This window comes from Ovis canadensis, chromosome 5, assembly GCF_042477335.2.
Source record: "Ovis canadensis isolate MfBH-ARS-UI-01 breed Bighorn chromosome 5, ARS-UI_OviCan_v2, whole genome shotgun sequence".
NCBI lineage: Eukaryota > Metazoa > Chordata > Mammalia > Artiodactyla > Bovidae > Ovis > Ovis canadensis.
The window spans coordinates 58126657-58139840 of record NC_091249.1 but is presented as its reverse complement, the minus strand read 5'-3'; the positions used below and the strand labels follow the sequence as shown (position 1 = coordinate 58139840).

Here is a 13184-nt window from a genome sequence, read left to right as displayed (position 1 = left end):
TCCCTGCTTCAGGAAAGTGGGGTGGTTGAGGATATGGCTTTGCCCAAAAGAGGTTGCAGGACAGGTGATGAGCACCTTTGTGGGAGTCTGCGGGTACAAGGCCACCTGGGAGGCATAGAGCACTGGGACTGAGCTCCTGGGTGGAGAAGAGTCTGGAGGGGGGTGGTGTCTGGGAGCACAGGGGGCCAGAGAGGGCTCAGCAGAGGCTCTGCCTGCTCTCTTCACCCAGAGCACAAAAGTGCACAGCAGAATATCATGGGAGAGTCTTTAGATAACATGACTCCTGGGTCCTCAAAACCCCCCAAAAGGAGTCATGCTTGTCCTGCTTCCTTCCCAGCAGCAGCGCAGACCTGGCCCTCAGTGGGCTGGCATCTGCAAATTGCCCCTGATCTAATGGTGCCAGTGAACATGGGAGTCTAGGGAAATCGGCAGGCGATGGTGGCCCTGTGAACAAATGGTGCATGTTGGTTTCCTCCAAGAAGCTTCAGCAGCCTGGCTGGTCCCAGGCCTGGACATGATTTCTGTCTCTAACAGAACCCAGGCCTTACTCTGAGCCACCCACATGGGCTTCCATGAAGGTGTCTCTGCTCTACCTGGAGGATGTGCTGTGCTTCTGGAAGGCAGGCACCTTCTTCCTTCTTCTCTCGCTCCTGAGGGCTTTGGGCTGGGCACATGGTGCTCCAGCTGGGGCTGGATGGCAAGGGGTGGGTGTTAGTTACCAGCTAAAGGGTCATCACACACACTCCTGGACATTCCTTCCCTGTGGAGTGTCCCTCTCGGCTTCAGCATTTCTTGGAATCAGGGTGTGTTTCTACCTGCATTCCTTGTTTTTACTTTAGGCCCCCTGTCCCTGGAACTCAGCTACCAACAGCCATCAGGAGGAAGAGGCAGACGGCGTGGCTGCAGGAGTGCGGGGCTCAGAGGGGTGGGGTGTGCAGTAAGTGTACTGTGGGACCCAGGGGCTTTGTGAAGGGAGGCAGAGGGGGAGATGGGTGAGCTTGGTGCCAGGGAAGATCCAGTCCTGTTGGCAGTCAGAGGTGAAGGAGCATGTTCCTCATCAGCTGGGTTCTTATCACCCCCCTGGCCCTGGTCCCCTGGGCCACTAATCTTTCCTCTCAAAGTCACCATTTGGCTGAATTCTCCTTGTTTCTGCCCTGCTGTTAGGCAAGATGAAAAGTTTTTCCTTGGAGTGGAAAAAGCAGTAATATGACCTCCTTGTTAATACTGGAGGCTTGGGATTCTGACAGATATAGGATCGTATCCCTCTCTGCCATTTACAAGCTGGGCAACCTGGGGTAAGTTACTTAACCTCTCTAGGCCTCAGGCTTCTTACCCTCAGAATGGGGATAACAATGATGTCTCTCACACCCTGCATATAGAATGAATTCTCTAATGGGTAGAGGTCAAGGAAGGATGTGTTCTCTCTGGAATGGAGAGGTGAGTATGGGACTTTTAGCCCTACCTGGCCTTTTAGAGGTTGGAGTTTGGGGGCAAGCACTTGGCCTTCCTGGTCTCAGTTTATGCCTCCACGAAATTGACTTAGTTTGTGGTCAGATTAGCCATAAATATCAGCAAGCCAACTTTTCAAAGGCTGAAGCCATTTATTACCAGGGTATGCCCTACTCATCTACTTTAAGTTTGCATTAATGGACCATTAATATTATTAATAACAATAGCTAACATTTATCTAAAATTCCTCATGGTGCAAAGCCTGAGTTAAATGCTCTGTATGTGCTTTCCCACCTAAACTCTCAACTCAGTAGATGGTGAAGCTGAGACTTAGAAATATTAAGGGATGTGCCCAAGGTCACAGAACTAGTGAGTGGTGGAGGCGGGGTTGAACCCCGGCAGTCTGACTTCAGAGCAGAAAGTAACAGGTATGCCTGCATAGGAGGAGCTTTCTGAAGTCCTATGTGTGAGCCCACCAATCCAGAATAAGGCAAACTATGGAGGTGAGGGTGGGAAGGAATTTCTACTGTTTCTTACAAACCTGGTAAAAGGAGCCACGTGAAGGTGATTTGATTTTCCCTCGGATTCCAACACCAGTCAAGTTGTGGTAATTTCCCTTGAACTAAAGACCAGTCTGCAGAGAGAAATGCTTCTACATACCTCTTAAAGACACTGCATGTTGAAACGGGCAAGGCAGCCTGGCACACATACGAGGGGAAGGGCACAAGGCTGGCTCAACCATTTTGTGAGCTGACGGCTGGAAAGAGGACTTGGATTTTGCTTCTCAGGCATTTTGCACACAGCCGAAGGAAGGTTTAAAAGATATTGCCTGGAGTTCAGACTAGGCAGAAGATTCTACCATGATGAAGGAAGTAAGAGGGCCCTTGAGGATGCATGTCTGTGTGGCTGGGGCTGGGCTAATTTATTGCCCAACCACCATGACTTTGAGTGAAAGATGACGTTAATACTTGCACGGGGGTGATAGCATGAGATGGGAATGTCTTTGGGTACAATTGTAGATTGTGATCCTATTTATTTATTAAAGTGGCCCCTTCTGGCCTGTGAGGAGCTGGACCCTATTTGTCTGATTTGAGTTGTGCCTACATTTGGAAGTCGTGTGAGAATTCACTTAACTGTGTCGAGCTCAGGGAAGAGAAGGAACCTTGGAAGAGGAAAGCCACTGAGCTCCTTGGAAGGCCAGAGGGCTGCAAAGCCAAGAGCATTTGGGAATTTCTATGTTTGGGTTGTTCCACCTAAAGGGAGATCCTAGAGTTTGGGGAATCACGTCTTAAACTCTCCATTTGGAGTCTTCTGTGTGTTGGCGGCCTTACTGAGACTTGGTGGTGCAAGCAATAATTGTAGTTCCTGCAGGAGGGAGTGCCCTGCATCCTCAGACCTCCCCCAGCTGCCCAACAGTGACATGGCACAGGGCTCCCCCACCTCCCAAAGGCAACCTGAGGGCCTGGTGCCCAGCCCACTTTGGGCTCCCTGGGTGTGCTCATGGCTGTGCCTGGGATGAGAACTCAGGCAAGTTGCCATCGTTTCTGAGGGTGACAGGCAGGGGCGGAGGGCTGTGGTGTGGGTGCCTGTTCATTGCTGTGTATGACCACAGTGCTAACTGTCTTTAGCCTGTTCTGGGTCTTGGGTTGTGTGAAGCTGTGTGTAAATGGCATGGTGAGTTTAACTGAATGTGTTTACCGCTGGCTCTCCTGGCCTGTACCTTGCAGCTTTGCACTGGAGAGGGAGTAACGCTTATCCTTCTGTCCCAATGAAAGCTCACAGGGAAATGTCATATTGGCCCATCCTGACCCACCATGGAGGGCAGGGTGGGTACCTAAGAGGGGCCCAGCTTAGCTCAGAGTTCTGATTCTGGCTATTTGCAGGAGCTGCGAGTGGCGGAAAGGCAGAACATGACTGCTCCACTTGTAGCCACGTGACTGTGGATGGGGTGGTGGGCGTGGGGTGGGGTGGAGGGTGATTCCTTGCTGGAGGGTGCTTTCTCCAGAGGAGGGGAAGATGTGGCAGAAAAAACTCTGGTGGGCAGCACGCATTTTAACCAACAGCTGCAGGGGTAGAGTTGTCAGTCTGCTGATTTGATCGAAGGGACAGTATCTGATTTAAATGTGTATTTCTTGATTTTCAGTGAGATCTGTTGGCCACTCGTGTTTGTGAATCGTCAGTCCATGGTCTCTGTCCGTTTTGTGGTAGCTGTTGCTGAATGTTTCAGAGGAGTAGGGGTAGGGTTTGAATCTGAATTTGCTATTTTCCACCGCCTTTGGTAGGTAACTGTGTTGACTGTATTTACTCTTGCCTAGAAAAGAAAAGAAAAAAAAAACCAAGCTGAGTCTTCAGGAAACCACTGTGGAAATCCAAGCAAAATGCTCTCTCCTTAATCAGATTTCTTGTATTATGAATGGTCATTAAATATTTTATGTGAGAATTATAATTACTGATTAGGGCCAATATCAATAGCCTCAGATAATCAGCATATAACACTAATTAGAAGGTCCTGAGTAGCTCCTAGTGACTTGTCTATAGCAATTTGGGAATTGCTGTAATTGTTGGCAAGCTGAGCCCAGATATGGGCATGCTGGCTGAGGGTGGGGGCTGTGTATCTTTGTGACAAAGGTGCTTGGATGGGCAGGGTAAATGCAGTGTGGCAGGAGTCGCTCTGCTGGCCGGAGGGCTCCCTTCAGGTGAGCTGTCCTGTCTGGTGAGTGGCATGGTAGGCCATACTGCGGCGTCTATCTCCAGTCATGTGGCATCTGGGTTAACGAGGTCTTGCTCTGAATGGTGGAAGTTTCCAGCCTGAGAGGTGGGATGTCCGATCACTGCCTCACTCATCTAACTGCCTATGTACGTGTCCCTCCAGCTTCTCTTACCCCTTCCAACTATTTCGCTCTCTCTCATAGATACACACAGCTTAAGAATTACTGGCTGTGTTTGTCTGGAACCTTGTGAGAGTTTTGTTCAACCTCTAGTGGGGCAGCTGAACAGGCTGCCGTGGGATTTACTGGCTACAATGTGTCTGGATCACATCAGCATCCCAACTCTAGTCGCCCAGTGTGTATAGCTTGTGGGAGGAGAGAAGGGCTTTGGTCCTGGGATCCCCATGTCTCAGTGGGAGTCACACAGAGTTAATCCCTCCTGAGAGGATACCTTAGCCGTTGGGCAGTGCTTCCTTGCTCCCCAGGAAGTGGGCTAGAAATCACCACCAGGGACCAATGGAGAGGGCTAAGAGTGTGCAGGAAGCCACAGAAAGAGGGATGGGGCTCTGCTTACGATACCCATGGAAGTCCACTCATGTTGGCAACTTAGTGGGGGAACCAGCTTAGGGATCAGAGTCCCAGCCACACTTCCACCACTTCTGGGAAAGTCATGTCACGTCACTGAGCCACTGTTTCCGCTTCTGTAAATAGAGGATAATGATATATACCTTGTGTGTATGTGTGTGTGTGTGTGTGTGTGTGTGTGTGTGTGTGTGTGTGTGAGCTGCTCAGTGGTGTTCAACTCTTTGCGACTCCATGGAGTATAGCCCTCCAGGCTCCTCTGTCCATGGCATTCTTCAGGCAAGAATCCTGGAGTGGGTAGCCATCTCCTCCAGAAACTCTTCCTGACCCAGGGATGGAACCCGGGTCTCCTGGACTGCAGGCAGATTCTTTACTGTCTGAGCCACCAGGGAAGCCCCAGTGCCTACCTTGTGGTCATTTTAGAGGTGGTACAGCCTCCACAGCCAATTGGATGGCCTGACTCCCTGTCTACACTTCTCCCCAGCTGTACAACTACAGTCAAGTTATTTAGCCTCTGCATCTCTGCTTCCCAACACATGAAATGAGGATAACAACAGGACCTACCCCATTGGATTACTCAGAGAATTAAGTGAGTTGTAAGGAATTTAGAAAAGTAGCTGTTATACAAGTTCTTGTTAAGTATAATAAAAAAAAAAGTTGCATAAATTGCCTGAGATGTGCCAGGCAGCACTAAGCAAGTGTGCTTAAGATACCCACTATGCTAAGTGCCAGGGACACAGATGAGAGGGAGCCAGACAGGGTCCCCCTTCTAGTCTAGGGGAGACACAGGAGGACAGTCAGTGAGCCAGATCATGGCACATGGTGGTTTGTACCATGAAGAAAAGGAAAGTAGGGTGAGGTGGTGAGAATGACAGGATGGGAGGGAAGGTTACTTTAGGTTGTTGGGCCCACATCTGAGTGGATACCTTAGTGAAAGTAGAGAGTGAGTTATCAGTTCAGTTCAGTTCAGTTGCTTAGTCGTGTCTGACTCTGTGACCCCATGGACTGTAGCACCCCAGGCCTCCCAGTCCATCACCAACTCCTGGAGCTTACTCAAACTCATGTCCATTGAGTCGGTGATGCCATCCAACCATCTCATCCTCTGCCATCCCCTTCTCCTCCCGCCTTCAATCTTTCCCAGCATCGGGGTCTTTTCAAATGAGTCAGTTTTTCACATCAGGTGGCCAAACTATTGGAGTTTCAGCTTCAGCATCAGTCCTTCCAATGAATATTCAGGCCTGATCTCCTTTAGAATGGACTGGTTGGATCTCCTTGCAGTCCAAGGGACTCTCAAGAGTCTTCTCCAACACCACAGTTCAAAAGCATCAATTCTTTGGCACTCAGCTTTCTTTATAGTCCAACTCTCACAACCATACATGACTACTGGAAAAACCATAGTTTTGACTAGATGGACCTTTGCTGGCAAAGTAATGTCTCTGCTTTTTAATATGCTAGGTTTAATATGTCTAGGTTGGTCATAGCTTCTCTTCCAAGGAGCAAGTGTCTTTTAATTTCATGGCTTCAATCACCATCTGCAGTGATTTTGGAGCCCCCAAAATAAAGTCTGTCACTGTTTCCACTGTTTCCCCATCTATTTGCCATGAAGTGATGGGACTGGATGCTATGATCTTAGTTTTCTGAATATTGAGTTTTAAGCCAACTTTTTCACTCTCCTCTTTCACTTTCAAAGTGAGTTATGGGATGAGGCACAGGGACAAGCAGGCAGAGAGCCTTTGCTGAGGCCGTGGCTGCTCTGCCCCTGTCTCTGTGCTTCCCTTCCTGGGCTCGTGCACACTCCTGTCCATCTCCGTCGTCCTTCCCTGCCTTCCCTCCCAGTTGCTGGCGCCTGCCACTCTTTGCTGGCAAACTGACCTCAGGCTGCTGGAGCTCCTTTCCCTCCACAGGGACAGCTGAAGATACCTGGGAATTTGCATGCTCTGCAACTTCCTGGAGGCAGCCTTTAACCAGTGACTGCTGGTGCTGGCGTGTACCGCCAGTCGCTTTGTCCTTGAGGGGAGTTTCCCAGATTCCCTGGAGGTAGTGTGTCAGGCGGCCGCTTGCCTGGCTTCCTCCGCTCCTGATCCTTATGGTTCACTTCCTTACCGGCTCTGTGGGAATTCTCCCTTCATAAGTCACTTTCATGTGAACCTCCTCTCAGCTTCTGCTTCTGGGAAACCTAAATCAGGCTCTGAGTCAGAAACGAGTATGACATGTTGAAGGGATAACGAGAGATGGGTAGAAAGTGGGGAGATGGTGGAGAGGAAGAGAGGCTGCAGAAGTAGGCAGGGTTGGATCATTTGGGGACTTGTTGGCTATGATAGATTTGCATTTTCTCCACACACAATAGGAAGGTATTTGAAGTTTCTAGGTAGGGGAGTAACATTATACAATTTATTATTTTTATTTTATTTTATTTTACTTTACACTACTGTATTGGTTTACAATTTATTTTATAAGAAAACATCTTTCTGACTACTGTGTAGAGGATAAACTGTTAGAGGCCAAGAGTGGAAGGAGGGAGACAAGTTAGGGGGCTCCAGTAGTTCCCCAGGAGAGGGATGACGGCCTTCAACTGGGAGGGCAGTCAAGGGGAGGGATTTGGGGTTTGTTCTGAGGATAAGCCACAGTCACGGGATCACACAGAATCAGACATGACTGAGCAACTAACACACTGCATATTGGTAGGTGATTGGCCAGTATTAATGTTTAGACATGTGGATTCAGTTTTATAGTTTGCCCCAAGTCATAGCAAGTCTAAGAGTTTAAACTGGGGATGATGGCTGGTGGGGGGCCCTCACCACAGACATGAGATACAGACACCTCTCCTTCCTCTGGACCTGGGAGCCCCTGTGCGAGCCTTTCCGGTGTCACTGTGTATCTTGTCCCAGCTGCTGGGCCTCTTCTCTGCTGCTGGGCCGTGCCCTTGACCCTGATAGAGGGGGCCTGCAAGAAGAGTCCCAGGCAGGAGGGTGAGGTCTCAGGCAGACCCCTGGGCCTGGCTCCTGGCCTTGGATCCAGAGGAATCAGACGTCCTTAAAGAGGTTTTGTTGAGAGCTTTGCCTGAGGTATGAAAGGCCAAGGGACTCCTGCTCAGACCCAGGTTGTCTGGTGAGACAAAGCCCACTGTAGCCGTGATCAGGTTGAGTGGGAATGCATTTTACTTCTGTGAGTTAAGACATCATTTCTTCAGAAAGCAAGGACATTGTTATGTTTCTTCCAGGTATGAAGCATCTGGAATATTAAAATGCTTAGGTTTGACTTTCAGACTCCCAGGGGGTCAGGTCTTTAGAGATGCAAACTCCTTTCTGCATGAGATATAAGGTTCATGGTGAGCTTTAAGTGGGTGCTTTCTCAAAGCTTTAAGATCTGTGAGAAACCTTTCTCCCTTGGCTATACTGCTTTTCATAATCTGAATATGAAATAGAATGCTTCAGGAGACTGGAACCAGGGAGGATCTGTGGTCTGATCCCCAGGGCATATCTGGTGGAGAGTCTTTGTTCTTCCATGCTGGGCAGTCCCTCAGGGACCCCATGAATCCCCGGGAGCTAGGACACCTCACCTCTAGAGCCCTAGGACCCACTGACCAGCTGAGACCCCCAATTTCCCTGGAAGTAGCCAAGGGTGTCTGGGGAAATCTGATCTGTCCTTGGGAACTCTTAATATTAAAATATCCCGATCTTCAACTGGAAATCCCATTTCTTAATGTCTATTCTAGAAACATAGTCCTAATGTATGCAAAGAGACATTCAAGGGACTGTTCATTCCAACTTATTTTTTTTACAGTGACAAAATGGAAACAAACTTACATGTCCTGAATGTTAATTAAACTGTGAAATAGTCCTATTAGACCTGCTTTTGAAGATTAAAAATCCTTCAGCTAGTTATGTGCGTAGTATTACATAATCCCCCCAAGTTTTATTACTAAGTGAAGACAGTAACTAGCAGAACAGTTTGTATAACAAACCTCTAGTTATGTTCAGTTCAGTCGCTAAGTCGTGTCCGACTCTTTGCAACCCCATGGACTGCAGCACGCCAGGCGTCCCTGTCCTTCACCAACTCTTGGAGCTTGATCAAACTCATGTCCATTGAGGTGGTGATGCCATCCAACCATCTCATCCTCTGTCGTCCCCTTCTCCTCCTGCCCTCAATCTTTCCCAGCATCAAGGTCTTTTCCAATGAGTCAGTTCTTCGCATCAGGTGCACCCCACTCCCTGTAAATGAACTTTATGTCTCTACATATATGAAAAGCTACAAAACAAACTGAAAACAGTGATTATCTGGGGAGGGCACTGGAGTTGGCATCCTTAAAGGGGACTTGAGTTTCATACTTATAGCTGGAGTGTTTTAAAAATGAGAATATTTTTCAAAACTACTTGTATAAATAAGAAGGTTAAGATAAAACATAAAGTAATGGATGCCTAGTACAAAATCTTTGTTATATACAGAGCAATGTCACCCCGCATTCCACTGTTAGCATTATGGTGCATTTCCTTCCAGTCCATTTTTTCCTTATGCATTTTTACACAGTGATAGCATACTATATAAATATTGTTTTGTACCCTGCTTTTTCCTCTTTACGTTTTTGTAAAAAATGCTTTCTGTACTGTTTCAGACTCTCCATAAATATCTTTAATTACTGCGTAATTTTCCATTGTGTGTATCTAGTCATTTCTCATTTTTCCTTTCCACTGTAAAAGTGATCTCTGTTTGCCTAGGGAATCTTCCTCCAGTCTAGGAGACAACGAAAATTCTAACTACTCCCATGCCTGGTGCAGTGTGGTACATGGATTGTGATCAGTGCATGTGTTTGTGTATGGACCTGCGTGTGTAAATGAGGGTGATGGGAAGCTGAGGTCCTTCCTGAGAAGTGAATCAGTCCTGGCCATCCCAGGGTAATTCAGGCAGAAGAGGCTGGCAGGTCCAGTTAATGGGATCTTTTGAATATGTGTCTCTTCCGTGAAATGATGGGAGCAGAGGGCACGGGAGCATCCCACACTGGGACCCTAGAGCCTAGGGTTGGAAACTAGCTCAGCGCTGACTCTGTTCTGCTCTATGGAAACACTTTTCACCAGCCTGAAAACTATTTTGCGGTCTGAGTACAGACAAGGGGATTTCTAGAGGTGTGTTCCCTGGATGATGGTGTCCAGGCAGAGCCTTGCGATCTGGTCCCCAGAGAGGCTCCTGCGGGTGGCTGGGGAGCAGCTGGATCCATCCCTCTTCTAGACCTTAGGTTTTCTGTTCTGAGAAGTGAAGCCGCCTGTAGCAGAAAAGAGACAGAAAACCAAAAGGACAATTTAAGAGAGGGTAAAGAGGAAACTGTTTACAGTGGTGTGGGCTGGATGGTGGGAACCTGCAGCAGGTGAGGATGCCCCTTGGGGTTAACGACTGCATGTTTGGAAACCATTGCTACCCTTGGGCCTGAAGGGGCAGGGGCAAGGAGCCATTAGGAACTCAGGGAGAGCGGAAGTCATAAGAGAGAGGCTGTGGAGCAGAATCTATGGTTCTAAGCTGTTTTATAAACTGAAATTTCATATAGAGGAAGCTGGGGGAGTAAGTACAGCCTCTTTTCCCTCCAATTTCCCAGTCCCCTCCCACTGGCAAAACCAGCCAAAAGCCAGAGGTGACGGGGGAGCCTGGGTCATGTGTTCTATCGGGGCCAGCACTGAGGGCACAGAACAGGGTTCTACTCCTTTGTCAGGGAAAAGTACCTACTGTCCCAAGTCCACGGAAACACAAAAGCCCATCAGCTATTGGATCTTAGTATGAGGAGATCCCCTGTAGCTCAGCTAATAAAGAACCTGCTTGCCAATGCAGGAGACACCAGAGATGTGGGTTCGATTCCTGTGTTGGGAAGGTTCCTTGGACAAGGAAATGGCAACCCACTCCAGTATTCTTGCCTGGGAAATTCCCTGGACAGAAGAGCCTGGCAAGCTACTGTCTATGGGCTGCAAAGAGTCAGACATGAGTGAGCACACACACAAGCGGAGATCAATTCAGTTATACTCGCACCAGGAATCTAATCAAAATGCTAGCCTCTACCGGTGTGCATTAAAAGGTAGTGGGAAAAAAAAAAGTTAATATAAAATATAGACGCTGCAGTCAGCTCTGCAGCTGGTCATAGGCATAAGCTGATAACCATAGCTTTTTTCCCCTCTGTCAGCACCTTGGCTCGTTGAGGCATTTTCTTTAACTTATGGTTAAAACTTTATGTGGGTGTATTGATCAAGTGCTGGGGTAAGTGGGGAAAGAGGTGATGGTGACTGGCTACACAAAGGTGGTCCTTTTATCTGTGTGATTACTGAGAGCCTTTGTGCCACCAGTGCCCTCTGGCGAGGATACCCATGGGACGTGGACTTCTTCACACATACTCTGGACTCCCTCTAAGCTGTCCCTCCTTATACATGCCTATGTCGCCAATATTTCCTTCTTGTTCTTGGTATGTTTCTGACAGTCTGTCTACCTGTTGGTAACTGACTAACCAGGGTAGATTTAGTAGGCTCTTTCTCTGTGCATGTAATAGAAACAGCTATGTGTATTTCCCGTGTCTGCCCAGTGAGAGGGTTTCCCCTTACCATTGACTTTCAGGGTCAGCCTTGAGTGGGTTCACAATCTATTGTCTACTCACTTCTGACTCAGTTGAGTGTGCTATGTGGCAAACCAGGCCATGCTTTTCCCTTCTCTCTTTACTGGTTGTAGGGAGCTCCATATGAGGCGGCTGTGTGGGTCGAGGCAGATGTGCTGAGGCTGTGGGAGTAAGTGCCAAGAAAGTATGAGCCATTTGCCATGCAATCTACTCTTCCTTCTGACCTGTGCATGTTTGACCTCATACATACCATTTCCACTTGACCATGGAATTCTGCTCTGTACTTCCAGTGTGACCGTTCAGCAGACCATATAGCACTCAGTTTATGATGCATAGTTTGTATCACATAGTCACTTGGTGTTCAGCCGTGGCCTGGTGTTCAGTCTTTCCCATGGCTTAGCAGGAATCTATCAGAGCTGCTTTTCAAATAGAGCACTATTACTATTACTAGAACTCCTGCTCTAAAACCTTGGGATCTGTTCTGTAATTTTTATATTAGGGCTTGCCACAGACTCTTTATAGCATTTCAGTCTGCCACAGATTTTTCTAGTACAATTGGATGCACTGGGTCATCACATAATAGAGCCATAAGCAGCTTATATCCAGGAACTTCTGTAGAAATTTCTCTGGATTCAGGACTCATTGAAAACAGGAAGACTTACCAGTTATCTGGCAAGGAGTCAAAGCAAGATGCCCACATATGTTATATGTTTCTTCCTACAATCCAAAGAGGCCATATCATGCATTATGCTTTCCTTTGTGGTAAATAGTGGAAGGAAAGGAACATTATTGTCACTTTAGGGAGAATATACATACATATCTGTTTTGGACTATTGCACACTTAGAAACTTTACTTATATGTCAGGCCCTTGAATTGTTGTAGGTTTTCTACCCCATTTTCTGGCATGCATATGTCTTGCTAAAATATGTAGGGCGCTTACTCATTCCTTCTCAACAGATCCAGCTAAACATAATCATTTCAGTGTAATAGGCTACTGTGATTTTCTATGGAATAGAAAGACAGCACTGCTGCAGAGAGTAGACTGTGTTGTGGCCGAATAGGAGAGTTGACATAACTTTGGGATAAGAGAGTGAAGGTATACTGCGTCCCTGCCTTGTGAAAGCAAATGGTTTCTGATTATTTTTATTGACCAGGATTTGTCAGACCAGTAACTTTACATACAATTTTTCTGCAAGGGAAATCTGATTTCTTTGTATGTGGATGAGGATCCATTTCAACCAGCCAGGACATTTCAGGAGGACTTAGAGGCTCAAAGTTCTCATCTACCCAAATGTCCCCATTCCATGTACAGGCTCCTATATCTTCACCAACAGTGCCCTTACCTTAGCACAGTGTCTCTAAACCTTAGGACTACTGACATTTTGGGCTAAATAATTGTGTATGTGGCTATTCTGTGCCTCTCTATAGCATCTCTAGTCTCTACTAGTAGTCCCCGCCACAGTGGTGGTAACCCACAATGTCTCCAGACATTGACAAATGTTCCCTGGGAGGCAAACTGTTTCTGGCTGAGAATCACTGCTTTAGCATGAGACACCTGGCAAAGATCCAGATTCGCGGTATGAGAACTCTGTAATGCTTATACTAAGGTTTTGCGCTTGGTCCTCAGCCACATCTGCCCTGCCGTTCAGGAGGATGCAGAACTCCTTTAGAATCTGCCATGAAGACTTCCTGATATTCTACAGGAATTCAAGGTCTTCTGGTTTGTCCTTTTCTGCCCTACAGCAATTAGAGCAGTTGACCCATCCCAAGGTCTTTGGAATCACCATTGTCAGAGTGCCAGAGGCACTTCAGCTCCCTACATTTTGTTCTGTATTGGCATTCTTCATATACCATCACCAGT

General features: G+C 47.5%; 1 protein-coding gene across 3 annotated transcripts in view; it reads left to right on the top strand.

The window, feature by feature from the left end:
* The window catches only part of FSTL4 (follistatin like 4), a 739698-nt gene that overhangs the window by 128361 nt on the left and 598153 nt on the right, over positions 1–13184 (top strand). The window lies entirely within an intron of this gene.